Source organism: Mustela nigripes, chromosome 7 (genome assembly GCF_022355385.1).
Source record: "Mustela nigripes isolate SB6536 chromosome 7, MUSNIG.SB6536, whole genome shotgun sequence".
In the NCBI taxonomy this organism is placed as follows: Eukaryota; Metazoa; Chordata; class Mammalia; order Carnivora; family Mustelidae; genus Mustela; species Mustela nigripes.
In genome coordinates, this window is record NC_081563.1 from 139,297,422 (window position 1) to 139,311,598 (window position 14,177).

General features: G+C 66.0%; 1 long non-coding RNA gene across 2 annotated transcripts; it reads right to left on the reverse strand.

Annotated features, from left to right (window-relative positions):
* Positions 1–4,739: 4,739 nt before the first annotated feature.
* On the reverse strand, positions 4,740–8,900 carry LOC132022836 (uncharacterized). Of its 2 annotated transcripts, XR_009405754.1 has the most exons (4): positions 8,260–8,900; positions 7,596–7,821; positions 5,399–5,471; positions 4,740–4,998 (listed from the first exon to the last, which is right to left on the reverse strand). It is a non-coding gene; the product is annotated as an uncharacterized LOC132022836 (long non-coding RNA). The 2 variants fall into 2 exon arrangements; XR_009405753.1 differs by having other exon boundaries at positions 4,740–5,471.
* Between the last annotated feature and the right edge of the window lie 5,277 nt (positions 8,901–14,177).

The following is a 14,177-nucleotide window of genomic DNA, read 5'->3' on the forward strand; positions in this document are numbered from 1 at the left end:
TCCTTCTGGCTCTCCCACTGCCGTCTTCTGCTGGCTTGGGCCCTGGGTCTCACCCCAGGGTGAGAGCAAGAGCACTGAGGGTTCACCGTAGGGCCCCCTCGCCCCGCACGTGGTTCCCCAAGGCCACTGCGGGCTCCCCGCCACCCCCAAGGTGGCCCCCATGTCAGGCCCCTGAGGAGCCGGCGGCCTGAGTGGCCTCCCGCCCCCTGTGTGTGGGGGTAGCAAGGGGGAGCATCCTACAGGATTCCATGCTGGGGGCTGGGCCTGCCAGACCGTGCAAGCTAGTAGCGTGGTCTCTGAAACAGTTTTGTGTACAGTTAGGGGCTCAGCAGAGCAGAGGAGGGACCCCAGTAGGGGCCTGAGCGAGTGCGACAGTGGACAGCGTGCCACTGAGTGCGGACGCGCTGAGCCAGCCTCCTCCGGGCGTCACAGCTGGAAGCGTCCTCTGTGTCACTGCCGGAGCCCGGGGTCGGCCTGGCGTCTCTGAGGTGAGGTCTGCCACCCCTACCCCGCCCTGGCACCGGCTGACCCCCCTCCCTGGAGGCCGGGGAGACCGCAAGGGCCAGCCCCCACATCTGTGTGGTTATCAAGTGTTTGAAATGACGGCAGACGTGGGGTGGCACAGAAGGTCCCAGGTCCCTGTCACGCAGCCCCCCTGGGGTTAGAGCCTCCAGAGCTGGGTCACCGCCAGGGACTGCATGGACACGCCGTGGTCACGTCTTGTCACACGTGTGGCTTTGTGGAGCCACACCCCTAGGTCACTGGGCCGGGTCCCCTGTCCTCCCCGAGTGGCTCTCCTCGGCACAGCAGCCCCTGTCGGATGGTGGGGGCTTCACCCACTGTCCTGGGCCACTGAGTGGACCCCCGAGACTGAGCTCCAGGGGAAAGCAAAGGGAGAATGTGGGGTGTTGGCCTCAGTCCAACCCAAGGATGACTAACGGCCATAACCAGCGAGAGGGGGCGGTGGCCTCACGCTCGAACCCAGGATGTGGGTGGGGAGAGGGAACGTTGGGGAGCAGCTCACCTCCCCGTCGTTGTCTGGAAGCCCAAGTCGGCTTTGAGGCACTTTCATCCTTGTTTAAGGCACCAAGATGGCCATTACAGGTTGTCCGTGACTGTGGGCTCGGGCTGGCCCCGGGGACGCCGCAGGGGGATAAGGGAGCGGGGCGAGGACCCCTGAGAGGCTGAGCGCTTCTCAGCCATGCGGCCTTCCCTCCCCCAGCGCAGGACTTGCGGGGCACAAGACCAGGTCGAACTTTTCCTTCCATCTGTGCAGAAAGTTCCGGGCCGGGGTCTCTGTCCCCCACGCACCCCCTGCTGTGTGGTCCAGGCCCGGGCCGGGCGGGGGTGGGGCATCTCAGAACACTTTCCCACCCCTCCTCTGGGGGCAGGTGACCGTGGCATCTGTCCGCCGACACCTGGTGTCGCAATGCTGGGGTAGGCTGAGCACTGGGCTGGCAGGAGTAGGGTCCTGGCCAGACCCAGCCCCGGCCGTGGCCTGGGGAGGAGGAACAGAGCAGGGGAGGGGCCGGCTCTGACCGTCGGTCCTTGTCCTCAGCGGCCGCTGCAGTGCACCGTGCAGCCCCGCCGTGCGGGTCCCCTGCCCCACCACGGGGGACAACCTCAACTCTGCGGCCTCCTGGGACGGGGCGGTCTCCGTGGCCCCTGCCTCCCTTCCCTCCCCTCCATCCTCCTGACCCCCTCCTCTCCCGATGTCCAGGAGGGCTCTGCAGGCTGCCCCCAGCCCAGGCCGGCCACCTGGGTCACTGCTCTGGCGGCAGCCTCTGCAGGGGTGCGGACCTGGGTGAGGGGAGCAGCAAGGCCACTGGGGCTGCTGGGATGGAGGGGGTCCTGGACAGACAGAGCCGGCTGGGGCGGGTTCCCCCCCAGTCCTGTGTCTTCTCAAAGTGGGGTCGGGGACCTCCTGGGAATGCTGACACAGGGCAGCGACGTCCCTGCTGCCAGAGTCAAGGGGCTGGGAAGGAATCTGCTCCCTCGAGTTCTGGCGCACGGATGCGGCTCGGTGTGAGACCCACCTTGACCCCGGCCGTGACTCGTCCGCCCCATCTTCCCACTGCGGGGCCCCGAGAATCAGGGAGACCCACCCGCAGGCCAGAGTGACCCCGTCCCTTGGAGACACGGGCAGAGAGGACAGCTCTCCGCGTCGGCCATGACTCCAGGGTCCCGGGCTAGACTCCAGGGTCCCGGGCTAGACACCCCGGTCCCGGGCTAGACACGGAAGGGAGAGGAGGTGGAGAGACTCGGTGCCCCCACCCAGGAAGACACGTCCGGACTGTCCTGGGAGTATTCTGGGAGCCAGGGGGCAGCTCCGCAATGTCTGTGCCCATGGGGGGAGGCAAGGCCCAGCCCGGCCCCCCAGAGCTGCTCACACACGTGTGGCCCCGAGCACAGCCCCCTGCAGAGACCCAGACAGGTGGGCTTGGCCGGCAGGGGCCCCTGATGTTGTGTGCTGGTGGCACAGAGCAGGGAAGGCGGCTGCCTCAGGACCTTCTGGAGGACGGCTTTGTGACCTGCCGTCACCGAGATAACCCAGCGAGGCAGGGACACTGCTGTCGAAGGGAGGCTGGGGTCTCTCAGCGTCAAGGTCTGCCCTGGGGGAGGGCGGCAGGAGCAGAACAGGGGGCTCAGTGTCCTTGGTGGTGCTGGGCCCCAGGCCACCCGACGGCTCCGCCCTGGGGCCACGGGCCAGACAGCCAGCTTCGGGGAGGGGTCCCTGACCGTCGGGTTACACAGATTTCGTTTTTGGTCGCCCTGTATTGGTGGCAGGGGATGCTGGTCTGTGTCTTGCAGCCGTGTTGACACATTTCCTTTAAAATATAGATTTATTTAAGGGTGTGGAAGGGGTTGGCGGCTGCCTCGGGAGGGGGGTGGCGGACGTCTCTGCCTCTCCCAGGTGTGTGCTGTAGGCCGGCAGCCTGGCCAAAGGCAGACAGAGGGGAAAGGAAACACACGGCGTGGACAGTGAGAAGTGCGCTCGTCCGAGTGGACATCGTTAGAGAAACGGTTCAGCAAGCAGGTGCAGGCGGCTCGGCCGTCTGGGCCTCAGAGGTGGAGGACACCCTCAGGGACACGGGGACAGCCAGTGAGGACGGTCCTGCCCGCTGGACGCCAGCCACCTCCGGCATCGAGGCCGCACGCGAGGTGTGGAAAGCACCCCCAACCCCCAGACACATTCTTTGGGAAATAGAGTAATTCTGTAGTCCCATAGTAACATGATGTAAGGGTGTTCTGGGGGAAAGTACGGCTTTATTCCTGCAAACGGGGACTGGGCGGCAGGAGCTGGGAGGCAGGTCAAGTTCAGAGTCCAGTCCCAGCGCGCCCCCGGCCCCCCAGTCCATCACCCAGACCCACCACGGCTCCCAGGCCGCACGGGGTGGTGGGAGCGTCCTCGTGGGCTGGCGAGTGCTGCCGGACGTGGCCACCAGGGGGCGCCCGAGGCTTCGCCAGGCGCAGGTGTGCGCGTGCGCGCGCCCGCGCGTGGGTCGGTGTGCGCGCGCCCGCGCGAGCCTCCGTGCGGGAACGCGCGCGCGCAGGGCCGTGGGTGGGAGCCGCGACTCCCGCGCAAACCGGGGAGCCCCGCGGCGGTTCCGGGTCCGCTGCGGGGAACCAGGATCCCCCGCCCGCGTCTGGGTGGGCGTGGCCTGGGCGTGGCCTGGGGCGTGGCCTGGAGCCGCCCGCGGACCCCGACCCCAGCCGCAGTCGTGCCTCCCGGTGGCGCGGGATTTTGCGGGCTGCCCGGCGCGGGCGGATGCGGTGCCCTGGCTGCCCGTCCCAGCTTCCGGCAGCCCGAAGGGCCCCGTAGCCTTGCCGGGGGCCCCTCCTCACCGGACGCGGGAGAACCGCAGGCCCCGCACCGTCCTGGGGAGGGTGGGGAGCACATTCCTGTTGAAGGCCTTTGCACCTGCTGTCCCCTCCGTCTGGAATGCCCCACCCCCACGCCTACTTCTCCTCCTCCACTTCAGAGGTCAGAGGTCAGGGACCTCCCAAGGTCTGGATAGGGCTGTGACCTCAGAGCGCCGTGGGGGCGGTATGGCCTCATCAGCAGGCCCCTGGGGGCCCTCGGCCTCTGACCGCTGATAACAAAGGTGTCGGAAAGGAGACACAGAGGAGGAGTCACCAGGCAGCCTGATGGGCTGAGAGTCCTCTCAGGGGAGGTGGGCAACTCTGCAGGAAGGGGCTGTGGCCACCTCACTCTCTCCTGGGGGAACAGCCTGTGTCCACCTTTGCAGCCCCACAGGAGGCTCCTGGATGCCAGGCAGGGACTGGCAGTGCCAACATGGGCGGGGCTGCGAGCAGCCTCCGACTCCCTGAGTTTCTGAGAACGAGGTTCCTCGTTCCCCACCAGGTTTGTGTCACAAGGTGGACGGATGCTTCCCTGTCCCCACCCCCTGCCCCCGAGGCTCACTGCCGGCCTTGTGCGAGGAGGAGGAGACCCCTGCTCTCCTCTGAGTCAGTTGCCAGCTCACTCCTATCCTTCAAGAGGACTGGTCTCCTGCCCACCCATGGCCCAAAAGTGTTCTCTGTCCTAGGGCTGAAGATGGGCTCTTCCTTCAGGTTGGTCTTATGGCTCTGTGCTGGGGGGACCCCAAAGTGGTCCAGTCCAGGTCCCTGTGTATCAAGTGCTGTGCAGGCTGGAGAGAAGGGGTCTGCCCTGTCCCCTCCAGGCCTCTTTCTGATGTGTGGCTGGTCATACCCCAATACCACCTCTGTCCCCTGCATCCACCCGAGGGAGCCGTCAGGTCTAGGGACGGTATGACAGGCAAAGTCAGGGGGGCGTGGGCCCCTGGCAGACTAGGCTTCCTGCTACTCACCTGGGGAGCAGAAAGGGGGGCGTGTGGCTCCCTGGTACACTTTGGGCAGAAGTGGGGGTCCTGGTTCCCTCGTCAGACATGTGTCAGTCCCCACTGAGTAGCAGTGTGGTCATGACACCCTCTGTCTTCAGGCCTGACTTCAGATCCTGCTTCCTGAGTGTGAGGCCTGAAACAGTTGCTTCATTTGACTTCTGTAAAATTGAGGCACATTTGTGTCCCCCAAAACGTGTGGTTGTGAAGCTTCAGTACATGACTGAGTAAAACTTAGAATCCACCAGAGATGGAAGTCACAGGACAGTGTGGCTGTGCCATGCTGCGTCCACCACCGCCACCACCACCGCCACCACCGTGGTCATCGCCGCCGTCACCACCACCATCACCACCACCATCGCCGTCACCATTACGGTCACCAACACTGACATCATCACCAGCACCACCACCGTCACACCATCACCATCACTGCCGTCGCCACCACCACCACCGTCATAACCGTCACCACCATCGTCACCGTTACTGTCGCCAGCACTGACGTCACCGCCATCACCGCCATCACCGCCATCGCTAACCTCATCTGGGTATTCCTCCGCGGGGGAAGTGCCTTGGCCTTCTTGCCCTGCCCTGGATCTGGCCCTTGGTCTTCTTAGTGGTAAAAGGTCAGAAATAAGAGCCCGGGTGTTGACTCCATCAAGAATGGCGTCCCCTTTTTCACCGTTCGATTTCTGCTCCTGCCTGAAGCCTCCCCACCTGCCCCACCGGAACAAATCTCCTGATCCCTCCCTCCTTCGAAGCGGCACGCTCAGCTAGCGCTGCCTGCCTGCTGGACGGACCGCAGCTGTGTGGCCCAGGGCTCCCGTCTTCCCTTCCAGGCGGTGGCTGCCGTCCCCTGGTCCTCGGTGCCTGCTGGGGCTCTGCCCTCCGCTGCGCCCTCCACCCTCGGCCTCCTCAGGGCGTGTTGGTGCTAGACGTGGTCTCGGAGGGATGCCGTGGGCCCTCTGCTCTGGCCAGCCGCGCTGTGGGTGCGTGTTAGCTGAGCGCCTGCTGGCTGCGTGAGGTCGCCGGCTGCGGCTCATGCTCTTGGGCACCCGGGCATGTCGGCAGAGGCAGTGCCTGGGGCGTGGGGGGCACTCACGCTCTCCAGCCTCCGGAGCGCGCTCGTGGGTGGGGTGTCGCAGACCTACTCGGAGTGACTCAGAGGGCAGCGCTGGGCCACCCCCGGGGGCAGAGGGACAGTGAAGCCTGCACTGCCACAGTCCAGTAACGGCTGACTCCCAGGCTGACTCCCAGCCTGAGCCCCCCATGCCTCCCCAAGGTGCGTGGGACTCCCTCAGAGTGCTGGGCCAGTGCGTGTCCCCCACTACTTCTTGAGGGGCTTCTAGGCTGCCGAGCACGTTGGCCGCAACTCCAGACACGGCCCCCTGACACCCTGATTCCCAGGCCAAGCCCGCATCAGTGTCCACGGCTCCCTGCGGACAGGGCGCCACTGCTGTCCTCAGCAAACTCTTTGAGCACAGGGGAGCTCCAGCCACGGGCTACCTCTGCAATGTGCGTCCCCATCCACTGGCCCTTCCACAGGCCCTTGGGATATTAGATTTGCCTATAAGCAGGGGCTGGGCTGCCCATGCTCAGTGGAAGCTGGGTTTTCAGGGGACAGTCTGGCCAGTGGTCATCATGTCCCTCCACACGCCCCAAGCAGGCATGGAGATGAGATCTGGAAGCATCCCAGGGGCGGATGCAGGGCAAGAGTTGCCACTGGCTATGGTGAGGCCCTGCCTGTTCCCCTCCCTGAGCTGGTCTGGTGGGGCAGGACCCCCAGTGCCTCCTCCAATTTGCCCAGTTTTGTGTGGGTTTGGTCTCAGGTGAGACTTTCTGGGGACACTATCTCAGAGACTCCCTGAATGGCATCTACGGGGGCCCAGGGTGGCCCAAGCACGTGGACTCCCAGCTGCCTAGAGCCACGTGGGGTTTGGTGTCAAGTCCGCTGGCCAGCGTCCTCCGCCTGCCCGTCCGAGGACAGGCCTGCTGCTGCTGGGACCAGAGTAACGGGGGCCAAGCCTGCGCTTGAGTCCTGTCCCTGGGGTCCCTGGGGCCTGTTGGCCCCTGCTCTGTGCCCCCGAGGAGACCTGTGGGCCAGCTGGGCGTGGGGGAGACAATTGCCTGGAATCCGCGGTCCAAGGAGCCGCCGGCAGAGGCCCAGGCTGGATGGAGACTAGGAGACGGGATCCCACTGCTCACAGGACAGGAGGAATAAATCAGGAGAAATTACACGGCACATCTTCTGTTTCTCCCCCTACATCATGTTTTTCGTCAAAGAAATGCAGTCTACGTGAAAACTTATGAGAGGGCAGTGGGGCACATCCTTGCTTCTGAGGGCGCGGGACAGGGCTTCTAGAATGTGCAGGTCCCGCGTTCCCTGGGACGTGAGCTGGTGCCAAGCGTGCTGTGGAGGGGTGCCCCCGGCCCTCCGCTCTTACCCTGGCTGTGTCGACAGCCTGCCCTCTCTAGGGCAGACCGTAGCCAGGGGACTGCCCAGGGGCCTAACTGCGGGGGAGAGGCCGTGTGGCTCGGGAAGGAGAGCCTGGGAACGGCGCCACTGAGAGGCGGCTGACCCGCATCCGTGACCGGCCCCCGAGCTTTCCGGAGAGGCCAGAAATCCAGGTCCTCAGGCTCAACCTCCTAATTTTTTAAATTGGCAACTAATTAAAATAATTGTAGAACACTGTGTCCATTAAGCAGAGCAAGTGCAGAGGGGAGTCAGCATCTTACCCTGGTGCTTCCTGCCGGCGTTTGTGGCGGCCAATGAACCAGCCGGGTATGTGGTTACAGAAAGAGCCCGGAGTTGGTTCGGGCTCCTGGGTCCTTCCTCACGCCCTGTCTGTCTGTCGCAGGACCCCAGCCAGGACCCCACGTGACGCCCAGCATCCTGCTCTCCTTAGGATCCTGCGGCTGGGACGGTGCCTCCGCCTGTCGACTCTGGCGTCTTCCCCGAGCCCTGGGGAAGATGGGGGCGCTGAGCCCGTGGGGCGCGGGCCCCGGTTGCCCCTCCTTTGCTGCTCGTAGTCAGCTCTGTTTGTGCCTCTGCACGTGTTTCTGTGAACGTGCCCAAAGAAGGCTCCCGGGCCATGCGTCCCACTGCCCTGCCCTGGGGGTGAGGTCGAGGGTGCGCTCTGGGGCTGGGGTCGGGGCAGGTGGCTGTGTTGGCTCTGGCCGGGACAGCATGCCCTTCAAGGCCATCTGATCTCTTAGGATTGGCGGAGCCCCGGTGGTAGGAGAGAGACGGCGTGGGGAGCACCGAGCTGGAGGGATGGGCGCTCCCTGGAGAAGCCAGGAGATGAGCTGGGCAGCAGGGTGCGTCCCCATGTGGAATGAAGGCCAAGGGTGCTGTCTAACTGGGGAGGGGGGCCTCTGTCCTCTGTGCTCAGACACCTACTTGGCTGCGAGCTGGACATCCGTCCGGGGATGAACAGTCTGCCAGGCTGAGGTGGCGAGTGCCAGGTCTCCGTGGCCTTCCGTGGTCTCCCGTGGCCCCCTCTGGACATCACCCATCCATCCTTCTCTCTAGCGCTGACCTCAGAGGCAGCCTGAGTCCTTCTGCTCACGGCCGGCCAGCAAGCCTCAGGGGAAGTCACCACGCACGCGTCCCCTGAGCGATATCTGGGGACAGCGAGGTGTGTCCTGGGCTGGGGGGGCCTCCCTACTCCTGGCCTTGCAGGGAGGCCGTGAGGGGGCCTGGGAAGGAGGTGGGGGCTGGGCCGAGAGCAGAGCCGGCTGCAGGGTGGGTCGAGCTGTAGGCTCTCCTGGCCCCGTGGAGCTTGGACCTCTGAGCCCAGGGACTCTGCACCTGTAAATCAGCCCGGCCGGGGGCCCTTGTGTCCCAGCTGGTGCCTTGGGGGCCTCTGGCTCTCTCCTCCTCCCTCACCCCCAGCCTCCACCGGATCTGCCGGGAGATCCCTCAGTTTCTGCTCCGAGGAGGCCCCTGGGATTTCTGTCCCCGCTGCTGTTTCCATTTTCTCTTTCTGGAAGGGCGCCCGGGCTCGTCTCTGACTCACTGGGCTGTGCACTAATCTGAGGGCCTTGGGCAGGTGGTGGGGGCTGGGGGAGCCGGGGTCCGGGGGCTTCCCACCAGCCGCACGTTTCTCTGCAAACCTCTGAGCAGATTTCCTGCCTTCGCAGGGTCCCCCCGTGGTCACGGCCGGATCCCTGCCCTCTCCCCTTCCCCCGCTGAGCCCCACCCAGAGGCGACCGTGGACCATTTCCCCAGTCCCCCCAGAGCACCTGTGGGGCGCAGTCCACTTCTCCCAAGGTCTGGGGCTATGAGCACAGGATGACCTCAGGACGGCCAGGTCGTTGGTGACAAGGACACTGGACAAGTGACTTGTCTCTAGACCCACATGGACTAGATCCTGGTCCCTCCTCTCTGGGCATCTTGGCACTCAGCTCCTGCTACTGCCCACTCCCCGTCCCGGCTCAGCCCAGCAGAGCCCCACACCAGAACATTCCATCTCCCCTCGAAAGTGGTGCTCTTGTGAGCACACCTGGTGGTCTGTCCCTTGCCCCAGACCACAGGGTAGGAGGTGTGTGACACACGTCTGTACACCTGGCCCAGGACTGCTGTCTGAGGAGGGGCAGGGGCAGACTTGCCTGCTCTCCAGGAGGATGGCGACCACGGGCTCAGCCCCCCGTGCGCGAGGGGGATGCCAGGTCCCTCAGAGCTCAGAGGTGAGGGGCCAGGTGGCTTCACAAGGTCCCCTGCCCTCCGCTCCCCTCATCCTCCCGCTGGCTGGCCGGAGGGTCCAGCCCCAGCCCACCCATTCCCGGGCGCCGTGTGGACAGTGGGAAGGGAGGGGCGAGTGCGGCAGGAGCCGTGACGCTCTCAGGGCTCCTGGCGGGCGTGTGGGGGTAGCAGTGTCTGCCCCTCCGCACAACCAGGCCAGCTGGCCTCCCTGGGGCTGTCTGGGCCCCTCCACAAGCAGTGAGGACATGGTGTGTGTGGGGGGGCTACCGGGACACCTGCTCTGCCCGCCTGGCCTGAGCGAAGAACCCGGTAGTGAGCCTGTAGTTGGTAGCTTCTGGGGAGAGACCAGGGAGCCGGGGCCAGCCTTTGGGAGACTGGACCGCGTGGACACCAGGCCCCACCTGCGGGAGCCGGATGGGCTCTGCAGGCCTGCGGTCCCTGCATTCAGCCAGCCCAGAAACATGGCCAGGGACCAGCGGCACAGACTGTCCTGTCTTGCAGAGCGACCAGCCACAGATAAGCCTGTGTGGTCCCGGGACTGGGCTGGCGAGCCTGCAGCAGACCAAAGGCCGGCTGTGCACTCCGCCAGCACCAGACACGGAGCCTGACCACCTCACCCTGGGGTGGGGGTTCCTGGGGTGAGGCTCTCAGCTTCTTCCTCTGCCCAGTCCAACCAGCCCAGTGTTGGGGGCTAGAGTGGGTCTGGGAAGCCAGATGGAGCTGGGGCTGGGGGCACGAGTGCGGCCCACGGTGTGGGGGACAGTTGCCTCCTCTAGCTCCCCTCCCAGACGTTGGCTCCTGCCCCAGCAGCTTGTTCTGGAGACTGGGGGACACTAGCAGTCATTTACACGTCAGTGGGGCTTGGCCAGCCTGCCCTGTCATTCCGGGGGCCCTGCAGTGGCCCCCGTTCACCGCATGCCTATTGGGTACCGGCCTTAGGCGACATGCTGGATGCTGCCTGGCTCCCTGAGGCGGGAGGGGTGCCAGCTGCCCCCGTCTCAAAGATGAGAAGACTGAGGCTCAGAGAAGTGAACTTGCCTGGAGTCTTCCCTCAAGGATGCTGGGGCCACGACCTGACCTGGGAGGGTCTGCCTCCACCTCGGACCGCCGTCGGGGTGATGGCCGCCGTTGAGTGGGAGAGCTGGCGGCTACCTAGGGATGACACGAAAGGTTTGTTTCCTGGATTTCATGGCCTTGTTGGGGTCTCTGCAAACGGCCTCCGGGTCTCCAGGCTGGCGCAGGCCTGACTCAGCTTCCTGTGCAGGCCCTGGCCGGGGAGAGGACGGGCTGTCCTGGCGTCACACCCCAGCCAGGGCCTTCTCACAGGGAGGTGTGGAGGTCCTCCCTTTCCCGCCACCGTGCTCAGACACCGGTGGGAGGTGGGGGGTGGGAGGTGGGGGGACCCCTTCTGCCCCAGGCCGGGAGCCTCCAACCAACCCCTCCCCCGCATCCCTGCATCTGTCCGTTCCTGGACTTTAAATAGCCGTGGCCAGGGCTGGTGCCCGCTCCCCACTCCTCCGCTGGGGCTGGTGCCCTGCTCCCCCCTCGTCCGCCGTGGCCTGCCCACAGGGCACACACGTGTGCCCCCCCACACAGCCGGCCTTTCCCACTGCCCACGGGCAGGCTGCCCGGCCCTGCCGCACAGCAAGAGGACCGGAGGACATTCTGGCGGCTGGATGGCCCGGGTACCTGGGTTGCAGGCCACACTGGCCCGGAACTGGTTGTGACCTTGAGGAGGATGGAAGGGCGGGGCGCAGGGCCACAGCTCCCGCAGCAGAGGGCGGCCGCTCCCCTGCCCCTCCCGGGCTCCGGTCATCCTTCCCTTGAGGACTTCGCTGTGCTTTTCGTGCCCCTTCCGTGCAGGGGCGGCGGGGGCGTGGCTGCAAGCCCGGCCTGGGACGTGGCCTGGGGTGGCTCCTGGCCCAGGTCTGAGCGGTGCGAGTGACGGCGCGCGGCGGGCGGGAACCTTCTCCCTGGTTCTCGCTGGTTCTCCCTGAGCGGGCAGAGCGGCTGAGCCCTGCTCTCTGGCGGTGGCTTCTCGGCGCTCAGGCTTGGGGCTATTTTTAACCTGCGTGTGGTAAGTGCATTTGTTCAGGAAAACCACTGTCCTGGTCAGTCCCACAGCTGCCGGTGTGGACAGCGCACTCACGCGCCGGCCGGCCGCCGAGGGCCAGAACGGGAACCGTCAGCTGACCAGCCCAGGATAAATCCGGCTCCTCGCACGACCGCCTCCCGCCGGCCCTATCTCGTTACCGACGCCAGCCCCCACCTTAATATAACTCCCAAACCACGCCTGGCAGCCGGGGAGGGAGCGGGCCGAGGCCGTGACCTGGTCGCCGGCCCCCGGGGCTGCGGGAGGGGGTGCCAAGCCAGACCCAGGCTCGTTGTTGGGGCCCGGCTCCCCCCAGGCCGTCGGAGCTCCCAGGTGATGTGGCGGAGAAGGCACAAGCTTCCAGCAGGCCTGGGGCAGGGAGGGACTTGAGGTGAAGGGTCCCCGTCAGAGGGTCAGCCCCGCGGCACTGGGCACGGGCTCCCCTGAGGTCCTCCCAGGACACCTTGCTTAGAATAATGAGACCCTGGGCGGAGGGAGTGGGGAGCCGGGGGTGGGGGCTCCCTGGGGCGACGGCCCTGCACCCCCACCTCCCTGGGCAGGGAGTCAGGTCCTCAGCCCTCCCAGCCGGGTCCCCGGACTGTCCTCTCTGAGCCTTCCCAGGACACTGGGTCTTGCGGGCAAACTGCTTCTGCCTGCGGCTGTGGCCCGCACTGACCTGGCACGGTAGCCCCTTCGCCGTGGTCCCTGTCGGGCCAGGAGGGATTTGGAGGCTCAGCCCCCTTGGCCAGGCAGGCAGACGCGCTCCGACCTCCTGCGCAGAGACTCGTTGCGCTCGTGCAGCAGACCTCGAAGTAACCCGGGGCCGGGGCTGGCTGCAGGCGCAGACGGGAGCTGTCCCTGTGGTGTGGGCAGAGGGACACACACCCCACAGGCTCCGGGGGGGCCTGGGCACGGCGGGGTGCAGGGCAGGGGGCCCAAGGGCCCCTGCTGGTGAACGGGAGGCTCACGGCTCGCATACAGCCTTTGGCACTGCCGGACTGAGAAAACACATGTACGTACTGGTTTTAAAGAACGAACCGCTGATGAGGACAAGGAAGGCGTTAGTGACACGGCTGCCGCCAGAGCCAGCCCCTCCCAGCCTCTGCGGCAGCCCCGCTGTCCCCAGGCTCCTCCTGTCTGGACAGTCCGGCTCACCTGCCCAGGGGGCTGTGGGCCGCCTGGCATGGTGCCTCTCTCCAGGAACAGGGGTGGGCACTGCCACCACCCCTGCCCGGGGTCCTGCCTGCCTGGGGAAGGGCGGACGCAGACAGGCACCCTGACGCGGGGAGCCCAGCTGGCAAGCCTCAGAGGCAGAGCGTGCCCTAGGATGACCTAGTGGCTCAGCGCCCTGTCCTCCGAGAGGCTCAGCCGTGCCCAGTCAACCCCTGCAGAAAGGGCGACGCGGACGGCCTGCTGACCTTCACCCTGCGCTGTCGGCCGCTGTCCTGGGACAGTGTCCCCGGGGGGGGCGTTGGCTCAGAGGCCCCCCTCCTCGCCTCCCGGTCACAGCTCCCAGCTGGGATTCCCAGAGACTGCATCAGTCGGGGAGGGGGTTCAGTCTGAGCTGGAAGGGAGAAAGAGAATCCACGGGGCCATCAAGAGCACGCTCTCTCCGCGGGCCCGAGAGGCAGCCCTGGGGGGCGGGCAGGGCTGAGACGCTCAGAACCCATCGCCAGGTGAGTGGACACAAGCAGGTGCCACCCAGCGGCTGATGTGCCGCCCCGGGGGGGGCCCTGGGGCTCCCAGCGCCTCCCCAGGAGAGAAGGCACAGTTCGCAGTGACTTAGTGGACAGGAAACCCCACAAAGACGGGCTTCCTCGTGCTGCGGGCACAGCCGTTTGCGCCAGAGCGGCTCTGTCAGTGTTGCGCACGGCATCAGCTTCTTAGCAGGCACGAGCTGACGGTGGTGGAAACTGCCACAAACGGACAAGCCCTTCAGCCTCCACGTGGAGAGCAGATCTCACTGCTGCAGAAGGAAACACGTTTCCCAGGGGCCCCAGCCTGCAGTTGGGCCCCCTGTAGACCCTCAGGCCAGGTCGCCAGCAGCTTCCCAGCATGGGCTGGTGAACACCCTGAAACTGCCCGGCACTGGGCGAGGTCAGGTTCGGACACCGGCACGTGGAGAGGCTGTGTCCCCAGCACAGGTGTGCAGGCCGGTGTGGACGGCGGGAGTGAGCGGGCTGCGGGGGCAGCAGGGAGTGGACGGGCCTGCGGACTGGGAGTGTTGCCCACGGGGACTTGGCCTCTGGATTCCCAGGCGGCAGCTCCTGTCGGGATGGAGGGCCTGGAGCCCGGAGCCACTGACCCTTGCAGGCCGGAGCAGGTGCGTCTGCGACTGGCTTGGGCCACAGGCTTCTGGTGTGGGAGCCTGTGGGACTGGAAGCTAGCAGACCGCCCTGCGAGGCCTAGCGGGGTCAGACCTGGAACTCCGTCTGCTGAGGGACTGACTGGGCCGTGGGTGAAGTGGGAGTCTGGGTGGAGCAGACAAGGACGGAGGGGACAGGTGATGGGCGCGGCCACA